The sequence below is a fragment of the Canis aureus genome, chromosome 2, assembly GCF_053574225.1.
Source record: "Canis aureus isolate CA01 chromosome 2, VMU_Caureus_v.1.0, whole genome shotgun sequence".
NCBI classification, from domain to species: Eukaryota; Metazoa; Chordata; class Mammalia; order Carnivora; family Canidae; genus Canis; species Canis aureus.
The window spans coordinates 11,381,823-11,399,476 of record NC_135612.1 but is presented as its reverse complement, the minus strand read 5'-3'; the positions used below and the strand labels follow the sequence as shown (position 1 = coordinate 11,399,476).

Here is a 17,654-nt window from a genome sequence, read left to right as displayed (position 1 = left end):
AATAATAAAGAGCTTGACATCCTACCTTTTTGTTCTACTCTTGGTACTGGCTCCCCTTTTATCTTATCTCTTGCAATATTCTTCTTTCCTCCACTGAATGAGTGTTTCTCTATGACATATACTTTTACTTTTTATTTCACGACCTATTTGAATCCATTCTCTGTTTTCTGATGCAGTAAATCTCAAATGAATACTCAATGGCTGAGCACTGTAGGAGGACACGATTTGTGGGATCTTAACCATATATTGGTTTGATATTTCCAAAATTATTGTCCCAAATTTTCAAAACAAACCTAAAACAAATGAAGGAAACAGATCAGAGAGTGTTCAGATTTTTTTAGGAGTATTTCCAGGGTGTTGGAACTAGATGAAGTTGTAGGAATGAGTTACCATTTATTAAAAAAAAAAAAAAAATTTGCCTGAAAGGGGAGCTAGAGGATGATGCCAAGAATAGGGTAATTAAATGACATTATGAGGGTCCTGCTGACTCCTTCAATGCATAAGACACTTATTATAGCTTATTATTTCATATAATGCTTTTTCATTAACCTTGTAAGTTAGATTTTTAAAACATAAAGACTTCTTCATATATGAAAAACCAGAGAAAAAATTTATAGCTAAGTGTGAAAAGGACAGAATTTGAACCCACAAATTCCCCCTTTTTTGTGAATCCTAAATATGTGTCTATTATATTCTTCTATAGGTGCTATAAAAGACCTGAGGCTCATGTCTGTGGAATTATTGGCTGTATATAATCTACCCCACTAGCACCCATGAAAAGGAGTTAAATAGGCTATTGTGTCCTACGTGATTTTTTTCCTGATTTAAGTGAGGTCTGTACACACCTATTTTTCTGATAAAAATCTTATAGATAGACACATAAGTAGGGAGACTATTCCTGAGTACCTCATAGCCCTAGGGAAAAAAACCCCAACAACGAATAAGTGAGATAAAGTTTAGGATTTGTAAAGGAGGTAACTATAAATGTACATTGGTGTTTGGGAAGAAACAAAGTGAAACATTTTTAGCAAAGAGCATCATAGATGCTTGAAAATATGTTGCTACAAAAAACTTAAATTAGGCTCAACAATTCTTGAGACTTTGATCTAAATCAAAAGGTTTTTGGACAGCTTATGGATTTTTCCTTCCCTGAAACTGTTGGAAGCCATAGATTTGAAAAGGAATTTCACACAGATATGATCATCACAGCAGCGATAAATGGTTATCTCTACAGAACAGAAGTAGGCAAGTCAATGGGACCAGGTTCCTCAGCCATGGAGACACCAGAGGCTGGTGTGGGAAAGCCAAACTGAAACCTGGGATATTATGCATGTTAAAGGGATCCTGATGAAGTTTCACCAACATACACCTCACCAAGTCACTTTCATGTAAATAGGATGCTTTCATACTGAATGGCTTGGAAAAGGGAACTTTTGCTTTCTCTACTAATTTTGATTTAATGAAAATATATAGCTATGTGAGCTAAAATGTTATCATCTGAAGCAGTGGTTTCCACATTTTCCAAATTGCACCCCTTATTAATAAAACATTTTAAAGCACAGTTCTCCAAATTATATTGCTTTTATTTATTTAAAAAATTGATACTAATATGTATTATAAAATTATACTCAAATGGAAATTTAAGGCACAAAATGAAATAAATAACATTAAAAATTAAAATTTTGCTTTTACTTAAAATACTAGTATTATGAATAAAAATATAATTGAATGTATTTTATTCTTTTCGAAAAAAGTGGTTTCACATTTCGTGATCCAGGTATTTGGAGGTCTAAGGTCATACAATGTGAAGGAGATCCAATGCCATAGCTAGATTTCTGTGGATTCTTAAGTGAATTATGAATCTTGTAATTACTCTGGCTTTAAATTCTTATTCTGGTTGGGTGTTGTTTACAGTGTCTGATCACTAACCTGCTTTGTACTCAATGCAGAGAATCAGTAACTTTCCTTTCCCCAAACTGCATTGGGGTGTTCAATATCTCTGCTCTTAAATGTTATTTGGCCCTCCTGACATCAGGACTTTCTCATTGACCAACGTTGCCCATTGGCTCTGGCCTCTTAATAGTGGGCCTCTCTCCTTCCTTTCTCCCTCTCAAATCATTCTCTGATAGTTACTCATGGTAATTTACTCTCTGTTATTCAGCTTCTTCCATATCTAATTATAGTTCAGTGTGATTTGTTAAAACAAACCATTAGCCACAATAAGGACTTAGGGAGACTTTAAATGTCTTCTGTTCCTTTCAGTTTTACACTCTGAATGATGCCACTGTCTGCAAAAAGCAGAAATGGCTAAAAATAGTTTTGTTTTGTTTTTTAACTGAGCTGAAATTCACATAACATAAAATTATCCCTTTCAAAGTGGACAATTCAGTGGCACTTAGTACATTCTTAGTGTTGTGCAACTACCACCTCTGTCTGGCTCAAAAACATTTTCATTACCCTAGATGCAACCTCATTTCCATTAAGCAGTCATTTTCTATTTCCTCTCGTCCCAGCCCCTAGGACATCATCTGTTCTCCGTCTCTAAGGATTTGTGTATTCTGGGTATTTTATATGAATGAAATCATATAATGTATGACCTTTTGTGTCTGGTTTGTTTTACTTAGTATATCAGCACTTTATTCTTTTTAATGATTGAATAATATTCCATTTTTTATACATGCCATATTTGCTTATCCATTCATCTGTTTTTTTTTTTTTGCACGTGAAACAATTTTATTTCACAGTTGTCTTTAAACCCACAAAGACACAATGTTCTCATAAAAACATTAGTACAGATAACTATACTTTCTAGAAAATGATAATATAGACTCTCTCAAAGAAAAATACATACCATTATATGGTTTCAGACAAGTTGCTTGGAAAAAACATCTGGAGTGATTCCTAAAATATACCATTAGACCACCCTGCATCTTTTTCTTCTAAGAATTGATTACTGTCATTGGTACATGCTCCTGCATTTTTACTTATTGGATAATACAAATATATAGACTGTCCTGTGCCTTTTCAGCTCCATTGGTTTCATCAGCAGGCCCATCAGCAGGTTGCCTAGGCTATGCCTTTCTCTGTGGTCTTTCTTCAAGGACTTCCAGCAATGGAGATACATGATCATCATCATGAATTTTAAACTCCAAGTCTTCACCAGCAATTCCAATGGAAACATTCTTTGTAGTTAGGTCCTGTTCTGCAGGAAGTTCTCTCATAAGGCACACAGACCATGTTTAACCAGTTCGTTCAAATTTTCCTCTATAAACCCACTTATGTCTCCCTAAGAAAGTATGAACTGATTGAGAATGGGCTCCAAAAGGACATGGGTCTACAGTTAAAATAGTTGCCAGATGAAAAGGTTTGGAAAATGTGAGGGCCCATATCATCATAAATGGCAATAAGCAATCCAACACCATATGGTCTCCGGCCATCTTGTTGTGTTGGTATCTGGGTCTTGCTTCCAATTAGAGATACAAAATGAGACACAGGAAGAGGTCTGTCACATACAAATCTGGGATCCAAACACTCCTGGCACATAAAATTATGTAACAGTCTAACATCAGCAGTAAGACCTGCAATTGGAATACCAGTGTGGTTGTCAACATAGAGAATTTTTTTTCTGATGAGCTGCAAGTTCTGACTGTGCTCTCTTCAATGCAACTAACACTGCTTGGGTTTTTGATTTCAGACCAACTGCGGTTGAACCTTGTTTGAGGGCTTCCATTGCATACTCAATTTGATGCATCCTGCCCTGAGGGCTCCAAACAATGACATCATTGTCATACTGGTTGTGAAACGTGGTTCCAGTAGGGGTCCGGCTGCAGCCTCCCACAGAGGTGTGGATTCAGGAGCCTATCCATTCATCTGTTAATGGATATTTGGATTGTTTCTACTTTTTGGTTGTTGTGACTAGCACCACTATGAACATTTGTGTACAAGAATGTGGTATAATCTTGGTTTTAAATAATTTTTTTTCATTCCTTAATATTAGTTTCTCTTCTGAACATTGAATCAATCACTACAGTGATTTGACATCTATGAGAGTAGTTGAATTTTATACTGGTCACTACTTTGGCTTCCCACTCATTTTGTTGACCTCTGTTTTCACTGCTGGGGAGCTTCTGTTTTAACTGTTTCCTTCTGGAGGGAGAATACTAGATTTGGCCAGTGATTTGGTTCTGGATCAGCTTGTACCTCACTGTGTAGGTGGGAGTAAATGTTGGGTCAGCAGCTGAAGACATGCAGTATGAATCTGATGCAAAAGTGAGAATTTGAAGGAAAGACCCAGGAGCACTGGGCCTTGGAAGTTGATGAAAACAGGGGCATTAGTTTGAAGCCAGGTTCTGGGATTCAGTGGACATGATTTAAGACAAAGACACATTTCTGCCCCATTCCTTTTTTTTTTTTCTCTCTCTTTTTTTTCCTGCCCCATTCCTATGTTCTTTTAGTGCATAGGTCTCATCTTTTTTGCAGTTTGCCTTGTCTTTTTTTAGGTTAACTGTATTCATCAGCTAGAGTCTAAATGTTACATCTTCTTACCCCATAAATCAGAATCAAAAGACTACTATTATCACTTTTGTTAGCGATCAGTTGTATTGATAAAAATGTTTACTTAAACTGGGTCAGTTTTCATGTAAGGCTTCTGCCCCACACTGGAAGCACACAGCAATTAAAAGCAAGAAGCAATTGTAAGGAGAGAGCATTATTAACACTCAGTTACAACTTCTGGGCCATGAGTTAACTGCTTGTCTACAAATCCATGTGTATGTGGGTTTTTTTCCAGCTAATCAATTTCTCCTAAATCTTCGAGCAATTGTATAATCAATGTGGCTGCTTAAACACTTAAGGCAGATAGAGTCAATAAAATTTCCTAAAGAAATTGGAATTAACTCTGTGTTGCCTCTTATTCTTTGGAAAAAAGATCATGTTTATTGTCCATTTGACAGGTTTTTATTTGCGGGTTTGAGGGAGTCAAAAGTAAAGCAAATAAACATTGTTAAAGGGACAATATTACTTATAGGGAAGATTAAGAATATTACGTAGATTTTTTTTGTTAATTGAAAATATTTTTTCTAGCTTTATTGACATATAATGACATGAAGTTGCATACATATATAAGATGTATGTGGTAGTTTGGTAAGCGTACATATTGTGAAATGATTGCCACAATCAAGTTAATTCACACATCCATCACTTTTCATTGTTGCCGTGTGTGTGTGTGTGTGTGTGTGTGTGTGTGGTGAGAATAGTTAAGAACTATTATCTTAGCAAGTTTCATGAATCCAATGCAGTATTATTAAATATAGTCACTATACTGTACATTAGATCCTCAGAATTTATTCATTTTATAGCAGAACATTTAGGCCCTTTGAGCAACATCTTCCCAACCTGTCATCCCCTCATAACCACCATTCTACTCTTTAGTTCTGAGATCAACTTTCTAGATTCCACATATAAGTGAGATCATAAGTATTCGTCTTTCTATGTCTGGATTGTTTACTTAGCATAATGTCCGATCCATGCTGTTACAAATAGTGGGTTTTCCTTCTTTCTCTTCACTGAATAATATATATTATAATTATATAATATATCATACACCATATGTTTATCCATTCATTTGTTTGGTGGACACGTAGGTCATTGGAATTGTGAGTGTTTCCTGTGGATCAGAGGTAGATCCCACGGACAGAACATGCCAGCATAGATCTGGTTTTGATCTTACTCAAAAGAGGAGTGATGAGATTCCAATGGTGAGAGTCTGTGTAGAGTGGCAAGGAGATAGCCAGGAGCAGACGAGTGAAGGAACTGAATATGTCAATAATGTTATGGAATTTGAAGTCAGAAGGATTCAGTAGAGGAGCCTCTGATGGGCTCAAGAAAGCAACCACAGGAGAGGGAATCGGCTCAAAACATCTGCCATGCATGTTGTGGTCTAGTATACAATACATTTTAAATTGTTCTATGGGCATATAATATTCTCTGTAAGATATAAAATTAGGAATAACATACTTTCCATTAAAAATTTATTATCAAAAATTATTGTCAAACTCATTAAACATTTATTATCAAAGTGTAGTTGACATGTAATGTTATATTAATTTCAGGTGTGTAACAGTGATTCAGCAATTCTACCCATTACTCATATACTAGGATAAGTGTAGTCATCTGTTACTGTACATTTTATTCTTCTTATTATCATTGATTTCCTTTATGTCACTTATTTTTATTTACTTGAATGAACATAAACAATTGTTTATTGAAGACTGCCAGTCAAGTTTTGTTTCTTTTTGGTTATCTTTGCATCTGATAGATTTTGTTTTATAACTTAGTTTGATGCATGGAAGTTTGAAACTGCTACATCTTAATTACGAAAACTACTACAATCCTAATAAATAATTAATAAAGGACACAAAAAGTTCATTTATAACAGAGAAAAAATTAATGTAAAAATGCACATACAAAAAATGTTGAATGTGAATAATAAACAAAGCAGCAAATTACTGTGGTCGTTCAAAAATATCCATTAACAAATATTTTTTTTTTTTTTTACATTTTTTAAATTTATTTATGATAGTCACAGAGAGAGAGAGAGAGAGAGGCAGAGACATAGGCAGAGGGAGAAGCAGGCTCCATGCACCGGGAGCCCGACGTGGGATTCGATCCCGGGTCTCCAGGATCGCGCCCTGGGCCAAAGGCAGGCGCCAAACCGCTGCGCCACCCAGGGATCCCCCTATTTCTTGAAAACCTATTATGTGTCCACCACTGTGCTGGCCAGAGGTGGAGGTATACGACTAATATCAGATATGGTCCTTGCTCTCATTGTGCAGATGGAGAATAATAGGTCCTATTTTTATATAATTTTATTTTGCCTAGCAAACCAGCATGTATAAAAATTATAATGCATAATGCTGATAAAGGTGCATTGACAAGGCATTCTTGCAAACTGGTGATCATAGTGTTTGGAAATTTATCAATATTGGTCATACTTTTTAACTTAATCATTGTATTTCTAAGGTCTTTGGGAAGAAAATAATAAAGAAAAAGAGGTTAAAATCATGAATAACAGTTTTTTTAAAATTTTTTTTTATTTATTTTTGATAGGCACACAGTGAGAGAGAGAGAGAGAGGCAGAGAGAGAAGCAGGCTCCATGCACCGGGAGCCCGATGTGGGATTCGATCCCGGGTCTCCAGGATCGCGCCCTGGGCCAAAGGCAGGCGCCAAACCGCTGCGCCACCCAGGGATCCCTGAATAACAGTTTTTAATAGCACTATGAATCATAGCAAAATTATATAAAACTCCAACATTCAGCTAATAGTGGAAGATTATGTTATGGAATGCTTGTGATAAATTGCTAAGTAAAAAGTAAAATATGAAGTTGTATCATTCAATATAATTTCAACTATGTAATATATCTATGAAAAAGATACAAAGAAAATACATTAAAGTGATAATAGATATTAGTCGAGAAGATTTCCTTATGGCTTGGTTATAGGCATATAGATTCGCCTTCACTTCCTAAACACATCTTGTTGACTGCAGAGGAAACATGGTGAGGATTCCGTTCTGGTGAGGGTGGGGAGTAATCCTGAGACTCTTCCCTTTGGAGGTGGAGGTCTACAGCAACTGCTGTTCTTTTTCTAGGTTAAAATAATTTTTCCTGTGTTCCAGCTTCAGAATTTGGATTTGTTCTTCTTTTATTCACCTTATACACTCTGGAAGACTCCATTTTGGCATTTGGATCACTGGAGAATCATATGATATATAGGTTATATGAAAGAAAATTGACAGGTTAAGCAAATATGGCACTGACTCACACTGTATATTAAATAGAAATTAAATCTGCAATTTTAGATATTGCAAGATCTAGAAATTGCTTTGCAGATATTTCAGAAAGCTATACAGTACTGTGGATAGTATAATTGTTATACTGTAGATATAATTAGTAGATAGAATGAACTCCATTTATTGCTGTGTCAGCAAGAAAAATGCTAAAAGAATAACATGATAATAGGACAAATGTATAACTTGGGAATGAGTATCTTAAGCCACTTAATTATAGTTTGATCAACACTTTTTTTTTGCTATCGTCTAGTTTTACTAGTTATTGAATATCACTAAAAGAAAACCAAAGGAAATGAAAGACATGGAAGAAAGATTGAATATATAGCAAATGGAAAAATGTATTCCTATTTAGATATACTTACTTCCATATAGAGGATATATTAAGCATGCCTTTGTGTGTTCATCTCAAAATTACTAGAACTTTTCGAACTTCCAAGACCTCTTATCATGATTTTATGATACATATCTGAATATAATGAAAGATGTAAAAGTGAACATATCTGTGTACAATTAAATGTTTTACAAACCCTACATGGTGGCCTTGTCATTTTAAACAGTATGCAAAACAGTCAAAATGACAAACACTTGCTTGAGGTTTATTTCAGTGCAGTATAACCAGAAGGTAATGCAAAATCTCACCTTATTTGCTTGCTGTTGCCTGGTACAAAACTTGTAGCCTTAACAGAACATCGCACATAGTAGTGACTGAAAATAAGAACACGGTAAACCACTCCCAAGAATTTGAAATGTCAGATTATTAAGAGTGAATGCATAGGAGTAACTGGGTGGCTCAGTCAGTTAACCATCTGCCTTTGGCTCAGGGTCCTGGGATTGAGCCCGCATTGGGCTCCCTGCTCATCGGGGAGTCTGCTTCTCCTCCCTCTGCCCCTCCCCAACCTGTATTGGCAGGGCACGTGCTCACTCTTTCTCTCTCTCTCAAATAAATAAATAAAATCTTAAAAAAAAAAAACCTGAATGCATCGAGATGATCCAGTTGAGGATGCCATTTAAGAAAGTTTCTGAATATGCTTTTGGGGAACTTGGGGCCACCGAGGAGTAGAATCAAGAAAGTGTGGGTAAAGTGTGAGTGTAACTTAAGAGAGTTGAAACCTCAATCAGTTGTGTTCTACTGGAGTCAAAGGGAAAGCACGCATATTAACAGATAGGGAGAAGGTTTGCCAAGAATCTCGAAAAGAGGAGCTCAAGCTTTTTGTTTCTCTCTTATCCCAGGAGGGGAGAGTCCTCACAACTACCTGAGAATTCTAATCTTACACATCAACCTCTGCCAAAGGGAGGAGAGGTTTGGCCATCACAGGTCAGTGTGATGCTTACTAATCCTCTTATTCTGATTCTACAATAGTCAAGCAAAAATGTGTGTATTTTAATTACAGAATTTTTATCAGGGAGACAAATAACAGATTCTTTTTATCCTAACATCACATAAATTAATTGAATAAGTCAATAAATATTTATTGAGTATCTATGTTACATCTGGGTCTTAGGTCTATGAGTCTTTATATCATTCCTGGTTATTTATCATTATTAAAAAATTATGATACGATGGTGTATGTATTTGGATTCTTTATTTTTATTGGGACTCTTATAATCTGATTAGATGCATACGAGTTATGCTGACTTGTGTTGTTACTCTGTAAGCATTGTCAAAAAATTAGTTTTTAGAGAGGCAAGTGAGAATAAGATTCTTGACTGCAATGTCCCCCAAATGGTTATACAGAACACAGATATTATCTGCATGGTTAGCTTGTCACCTTCAGTGACATCTCTATCTTCTTTCCTCTTACCTGAAATGAATAATAACTTCAGAAGCACTGATGAGACAATATTTCAAATGAAGTATGTCAAGAAGTGAAAATGATCTTCATAACACTATTCCCGAATAAGGATCATGTAAAAGGGGTTGTATTGATACTCAGTTCTTGCACAAATGAGAATAGATACAAGTAAGTCACATTTTAAGTCATCTAATTTGGTCTATGAATTATTTCCCCATTTAGAAAATCAAAGCACAAATGTCACTCTAAAGGAGTTTCTTTAAAACAACTTTGTTTATAATGTCAGATATTTTGTTTGAAATACACTTTTTCTTAGCTAAATTTTTCAAATTTCTTTTTTCCTTCCTTCCTTCCTTCCTTCCTTCCTTCCTTCCTTCCTTCCTTCCTTCCTTCCTTCCTTCTTTTCTTTCTTTCTTTCTTTCTTTCTTTCTTTCTTTCTTTCTTTCTTTCTTTCTTTCTTCTTTCTTTCTTTCTTTCTTTCCTCCTTTCTTCTTTCTTTCTTTCTTTCCTCCTTTCTTCTTTCTTTCTTTCTTTCTTTCTTTCTTTCTTTCTTTCTTTCTTTCTTTCTTTCTTCTCTTTTCTCCCTCCCTCCCTTCTTTCTCTCTCTCTCTCTTTTTCTTGCCTCATAGACCAGGCTATACAAGCTTCCCTCTGATTGTGATAATCTCTGTCTATTCTGAGCTACACTGTAACGTTTTGTACTTTTGTTCAGACTTATTAACTGCAAATTCTTACAAATACGAAAACCACTTCAATTGCTACACCCATACTACTCATTTATAGAGGAGGCTTTATTTATTTATTTATTTATTTATTTATTTATTTATCAATTTATTTATCCATCCCGCACAGCTATAGTCCATAAAAACTATATGGACACCTCCACTTAATACACCGAAAAATGTTCCACGGCGGACTTGGCTTTTTCTTCATTTATGTAGATTGTTTTGGTTAGGGAGGTAACTTCCTTTCTGGAATCTAAGCTCTTAGGACTACACTTATTTCCTATTTGTCCTTATTAAACATCTCTTTTGTTTTAATTTACCACTATCTATAGGTTATAATCCTATAGATAGGGATCCTTTGAGGACAGGCGATTTTCATTTTGAGTAATAGGAAGACACACACAATTTGCAATTTAGGTGCAAATGTGTCTGAGCATGTACGTGTTTTTTTATATATTGCAGCTTTTATACTTATTAATGTTATAGATTCTCAGAGAGGTCATGATTGCAAATCATAAACTGGATAAAGCATTTGTGGAATAGTAGCCCAGAGATCTGATTCAGATAATTTCTGTTGTTGTTCACATATATTTATGACAGCTTCTTTTCATTATAGTAATAACAAACCAGTCCCCAACTTATGCCCCAAAGCAAAGCAACAGTAAAAATAAAACAATGCTGCATATGTAGAATTGGGAAATCATCAATCGAATTATTGTATATAAAGCTAAAGACACGTTACAAAGGTATTAAAGTGATGTTTACAAACAATTTTGACACGCAAGCTAAAAAAATATTATTAGTCAGAAATGCCTCGTGTTATTTTTAAAAAATAAAAGACATATGTATGAAGTTATTAATATTTACTATTTCAGAGGTAGCAAAATTATATTTAATTTTAATATTTTTATTTTTTACATATCTAGATAAACATGTATTTTTATTATTGAAACCAACAAACTTTACTCAAATGATTTAGTTATATTTATTTTGTAGCTTCCTTCTTCAATGTGGCCTCTTCTCTCCTTTTAGTTGTGGAGCTTTTTCTGTCAGTCTTCAGGTTGATTTATGGGTGTTTAGGATGATTTGATAGTTATCTAGTGTTCATGGGACGAACCTAGGATCCTCCTATTGTGTTGATGTCTTCCTGTCCTTCCGATTCAGATCATAGCTGAAGAATTTAGGAAAGTCATTTAATTTCTACCAGAATCCTTTTTCCATCTATGATTTTAGAAATTGAAATAGAGGATGTCTAAGAGTACTTTCTACTCTGTAAATTTATTATTGTGGCTTATTTATAAATAATGTTCTGAATATAGAGTACTTGTGAGAATTTTAGATACTCTAGTTTTATAAAGAAGCTAATGAACAGGGTTGTGCTTCATATTCAATGAATCATCATACTGAAAAATAGGTAACTTACAAAATACAAATACTCATTTTACACAGCTAAAGGTAAAATAAAAATAAAAATATTTTATAAAACCATGTTGTAAGTTTGGGTTTAGAGAAGAGAATTTATTTTTTATTTATTTATTTTTAAATATTTTATTTATTTATTAGAGACACACACAGAGAAAGAGAGAGAGAGAGAGAGAGGCAGAGACACAGGCAGAGGGAGAAGCAGGCTCCATGAAGGGAGCCTGACGTGGGACTCCATCTCTGGTCTCCAATATCAGGCCCTGGGCTGAAGGCGGCGCTAAACCACTGAGCCACCCGGGCTGCCCTAGAGAAGAGAATTTAGAAAGCAAAAATAAAACTAACTTTAAGAACTATCTTCTGCATACATTAAATGATTATTATATTTATGGTTTAAGATAGGGATAGTATTTTTTCCAGCTTTATTAAGAAATAATTGACAAAAATCACTGGGTAAGTTTAAGGTGCATAGAATGATGATTTCATTTACATATATTGTGGAATGATTACCATAACGGCTTCAGCTAACATCCATCTTGTCATGTAGATACAGTAAAAAGAAAAGCACGAAAAAAGGAAGAGAGGAAAAAAAAATTTTTCTTGGTGATGAGAACTCTTAGGATTTACTGCAGTGGCTTTCCCATGTGTCATATAGCACTGCTAGCTATGGGCATCATGGTGTACATTAAATCCCTAGTCCATGCTTATCTTATGAATAGAAGTTTGTATGTTTTTACCACCTTCCTCCAATTCCCTGTCCCTCCATACTCCACCACTGGTAACCACAGTCCTATCTCTTTTCCTAGGAGTTAGTTTTATTTTATTTTATTTAAATTCCACATATAAGTGAGATTATAAAGTATTTGTATAAAATATTTGTCTTTGAGTTATTTCATTTAGTATCCTACCTTCAACATCCCTCCATGTTGTCACAAATGGTACAATTTCCTCTTTGTATTTTGGCTGACTAATATTCTATTGTGCATGGATACTACAACTTCTTGTTTTTTTTTTTTTTAAGACTTTATTTATTTATTCATGAGAGACACAGAGAGAAAGGCAGAGACACAGGCAGAGGGAGAAGTAGGCTCCCTGCAGGGAACCCAATGTGGGGCTCAATCCCAGGTCTCTAGGATCATGCCCTGGGCCAAAGGCGGCGCTAAACCGCTGAGCCACCCAGGCTGCCCTATACTACAACTTCTTTATCCATTCATCTATCAATGGACACCTAGGTTGTTTCTATGCCTTGGCTCCTATAAATAATAATGCTGTTATGAACATGGGGATGCAGGTATCTTTTCAACTCAGTTTTTTCATTTCTTTTGGAAATGTTTCAATAAGTGGAACCACTGGATCATATAGTAGCTGTATTTTTAATTTTTGAGGATCCCCCATACTGTTTTGCATGGTGGGTGCACCAATTGGCAATCCCACTGCCTGTGCACAAGGGTTCTCTTTTCTCCACATCCTCCCCAGCATTTGTTACCTCTTATCTTTTTGATGATGGCCGTTCTAACAGGCACGAGGTGCTATTTCATTGTGGTTTCATTTTCCATTTCCCTAATGCCTAGTGACGTTCATCATCTTCTCATGTACCTGTTGGCTTTTCATATTTCTTCTGTAGGAGAGCTCCTGTTGTGACCTCCTCACAATCCTGCTGTAGTGTTGCATTGTGCCAATTCCTTTTATTTTAAGGGTACCTCATATATTTCAGTATATCCTGACTCAATGTGAAGCTCCTGGGAGCAGAATTGAAGGCAAGGACTTGGGTGAGGCAGTTTACTTGCGAGGTAACAGCAGGATTCATGAGTGAGGAGTAAGAGAGTAGGGATGGAAAAGGAGCAGAAGTCAATGGAGATGGCTGCCTCAGGCCATGAGGGCTTGAACTCTGAGTAGTTCACCTGGGAAACAGGAGGTTGGATCATTAGCCTATCTAGTCCCATCTACTGCTTGAAGGGTGCACTAACTACCTGCATCTACTGAGTTCTGCTTGAAGGAAGATTTGGTGCCCTTCCCACAATGGTGAGAAAGATTCTGGGGCTTGGCAGGAACCTGGAAATCTTGGGGGTTGAACCCTGTCCCACAACTTTAAGTTAAAGGGGGAATGCGACACAGGCCCGAGAGGCATTTGCTGCATACTCCATTGAGAAATCAGTGCTTTCAGGTTGGGGCTTCTGGGATGGAATTGGACCAAGCAGATCCACTTTGGGTGAAGGAAAGATTGAGAACAGTGGTTTTCAATCTGTTGTCCTTGGAGTTCCTTCTAGAAGTGTGGGACAAAGGAATAGGTTTAGATATTTAATCCTTCACCTTCGTTCAATCAAATGGGTTTAGTTCAAATTTATCTAGTGTACATATTGAACTTCCGAATGAGCTTTTGCTCTGAAGCTAAGAACAATTTTGAAAACCATGGAGAGTGATGATTAAGAGTGTGGGCTTAGGCTACAAGCCTGGGCTTTGCCACTTAGTAACTATGTGAATGTTGGGGAAGTTACTGAAGCCTGTTTACATATCCCGTCACATTTAATTGTGAAGAGGATTTAAATGCATGAAGGGTTTTAGCATAGGGCCTAGCACAGTGCTAATCCCATGGTAAGCTGGATAAGAAGCTTTGAGCAAGGGAGACAAATGGAAAGCCTGAGAACCTGGTCAGGCTTCAAGGCAGGGAAAAAGAGAAATAGAAATTTAACTATTAGGAGCTGCACACATGGCCTGAGAAGGACGCTGATGATGGGTACTAAGCATTAGAGATACTGAAGAATTTTAAGCTTGACAAAGCCAAAGTCCAAGCTTTGTACGTACTTTATACAATGAGAAAAATGTGCAGCTTTTGAATAATACAATTAAATTCAATCGGTTTCTTCAAATATTATCAACATTTTAAAGATCAAATCTCTACATGTTTCCTTGTGTAGCTTCATGTTTAGAGCAGGTAGAGAGAATTCGTTTTGGTGTATGTTGATGGTTATACAGTTATTCCATATATTGATTAAATCTTTTTGGCTCTGAATATGTATTTAGCATACTAGCTTTCATTTCACACCAATTGTAATCCCATCTGAACCAAATTAGAGAATAAATTAACATTCTACATATGCAAACTCATTTAGACAAAATGGCTAAAAAAGATTATTTTTTGGATTCTGATAGCAGACCTGAATATTTAATGTTGCTTTAAAATTTTTATTCTTATAATTTAATTTTTGAACGTTCCCTTTATTTTTCCCAGAGTTTGGGAGAGTAGCCATAATTTCTATTTCCTAGCTCTTTTGTGTTAATTGTAAGTTTCTTTATAAGGAAGTAATAATACACTATTACATTTAAAGGAAATTATTAAAGCAATACCTATAAAATAAATTTTATTATGTGCTTTCTTTAAATAGATTAATAAGCATATAGTTAACTATTCCTGTAACTGGAGGTGGTTTTATAAATAATGAATACTTGAATTGCTAATTGATGGAGTTCCTCACTCTTCTGTACTACTGATACTCATTTAATGCATTAGCTATTACATATACACATCTAATATTGGCACTGTTTTTTCTTTTCAAGATTTTATTTATTTGTTTGAGATAGAGAGAGAGAGTGAGAGAGAACATAAGCAGGAGGGAGGAGCAGGCTCCCCACTGAGCAGGGAGCCTGAAGTGGGGCTTGATCTCAGGACTCTGAGATCATGACCCAAGAGGAAGGCAGACACTTAACCGACTGAGCCACCCAGTGCCCCTGCACTTTTTTCCCCTATGTTATCTCATTAATGCAATATTCAATGCCATGGGTATTATCTCACCCATACTTAAAAGAGGAAAATAAATCACACAAAATAATTAGCTCAATGTCACAGTGATAATATGTGACAAAGAAGAAACTAGTACCTAAATCTGACCTCTAAGCAATGATGGTGGTATGCATCTCTGGAAGAGAAGAGATTTAATTTGCAAACCAACTTCAATATTTTTGGGGGTCATTTTGTTATACACAATCAGACTTAGTGAAGATTCTATCACTTTATTACCAGTTGACTTATTCTTTGTATGAAAAGAAATCTTGGATCAGTCAGTGTGCCAGTTTAGAAACCATTTTTAGGGGATACCTGGGTGGCTCAGTGGTTTGATCCTAGAGTCCTGGGATCGAGTCCCACATTGGACTCCCTGCCTGTGTCCCTCTGCCTGTGTCTCTGCCTGTCTCTCTCTCTCTGTCTCTCATGAATAAATAAATAAAATCTTTTTTTTTTTTTTAAAGAAACAATTTTTAGACCAGAACATCTAAGGTACCCGGTATTTCACTTATTCCTTATGTGACCATCTTTTAAGGACCTCCTGCATCAGGACCTGTGTTGTTGCTGGGGATATGGAGATGAGGGACAAATATTGTGCTGTAGGGGATTTCATGGTATAGCAAAAGGTACAGGTACGATGGGGGCCAGACCACCGTACAGTAGGCGGCAATCCTTATGATAGAGGAATTAACAAAATGTGATTGTCCTATGTATACAAGGATGAGGCGGGATATGATAAATAAATTTCCAAAGGTAGCAATAGGGTAATGTGGGTGAGTCAGTCTAATTGAGGGGACATATGAGTGTACTGGGTGGGAGGGTGGTGTCACCATGGAGCAGTTCATAAGGTTCAGGAAAATAATGGGAACATTAATTCGTGTCACTTCTCTCCGGCCAATCCAAGGGCATCGATGGAAGGCCCTCACCAGATAGCAGCTAGAATGGGTGTGTCTCTTTATCATAGGATGAGTGATGGATGGCTTTGCTTGTACTTGCACAAATTTCCCTGCTGCAGAGTCTGGAGGGGACTGGAAATCTCTTTGCTGATTTCCTTCTACCCACATACCTTGGCCTCCTTACCCACCATGTTTAGTGACTTGTCCTAGAACTTAAAACCAACCCAACTCCCCTTTTCTGACTCTCTCCTGGCCTCCTGGAAAAAGGCTCATCTGATTTTTCTTCACACTTTTACTGGAGAATATTAGGACAAAAACACCCCAGTGTTGAGCTTCCTTCAGTACCTCTCCTTCAGACTCCAGCGGCTTTTTTTTTCCCACAACAAAAACACGCATCTTGCAAATCAAAGTCATCACATCTGAAACTTGTTTGTGATAACGGCTTCAGAAGCCTATTTAGTGCCCGCCTCTGATGGGTACTCAGAACAGAAGGAGAGAGAAACAGAACTATAAATTCTTCTTTTTTTTATTTTAGGAAAGTAATTTCTGTACATAATTTAGAAAATCAAATAGTTTTACAAGTCTTTTGATGAAATACAGTCGTCCCTTGCTCTTCCCCTCATCACTCCCAACATTTTCTCTGGAGATACAAGCATTTTTGATATTTTCAGTTTGTTCTTTTGGCATTTCCCTCTATCTTTCAAAAGAACTTGTTCAACTTTCAGTTTTATATATTGTGATAGGCAGAATAATGGTCCCTACATTTGTCTAAATCCTCACCTCCAGAAATTGTGAATGTGTTGTGAGGGTGCAAGGGACAGGCAAGGGAATGGATGGGATTACAGGTGCTAATCAGCTGGCCCTAAGATTACGAGAGGAGTCTGGGTTATCCAGGTAATCACAGTTTCCTTTAAATGTGGAAGAGGGTCCTGAAGATTCTGCGTTAGAGTGGTGTGTTGTGGCAAAGACGGGTGACTCTTGCTGGCTTTGGAGATGGAGGCGTGGGGCCCACACTAGCAGCTGAGAAATCCAAGGAAATGTATTTTTGCCTACAACCTCCAGGAAGAAACACAGACCTGCTACACACCTGGTGTTAGCACAATGGGAGACCCATTTTGGATTTCTGAGCTCCAGAACTTGAAGTTACTAAGGTAATGTTTACTTGAGCTGCTGAATTGGAGGTAATTTGTTTCA

General features: G+C 36.4%; 1 long non-coding RNA gene and 1 pseudogene across 2 annotated transcripts in view; one reads left to right on the top strand and one right to left on the bottom strand.

The window, feature by feature from the left end:
• The window catches only part of LOC144292712 (uncharacterized), a 71,682-nt gene that overhangs the window by 20,111 nt on the left and 33,917 nt on the right, over positions 1 to 17,654 (top strand). For both annotated transcript variants that reach the window (XR_013360054.1, XR_013360057.1), the window contains exon 2: positions 9,080 to 9,164. This is a non-coding gene — a long non-coding RNA (uncharacterized LOC144292712). The remainder of the gene's footprint in view (positions 1 to 9,079; positions 9,165 to 17,654) is intronic.
• LOC144291438 (proteasome subunit alpha type-1 pseudogene) lies at positions 2,985 to 5,401 on the bottom strand (annotated as a pseudogene).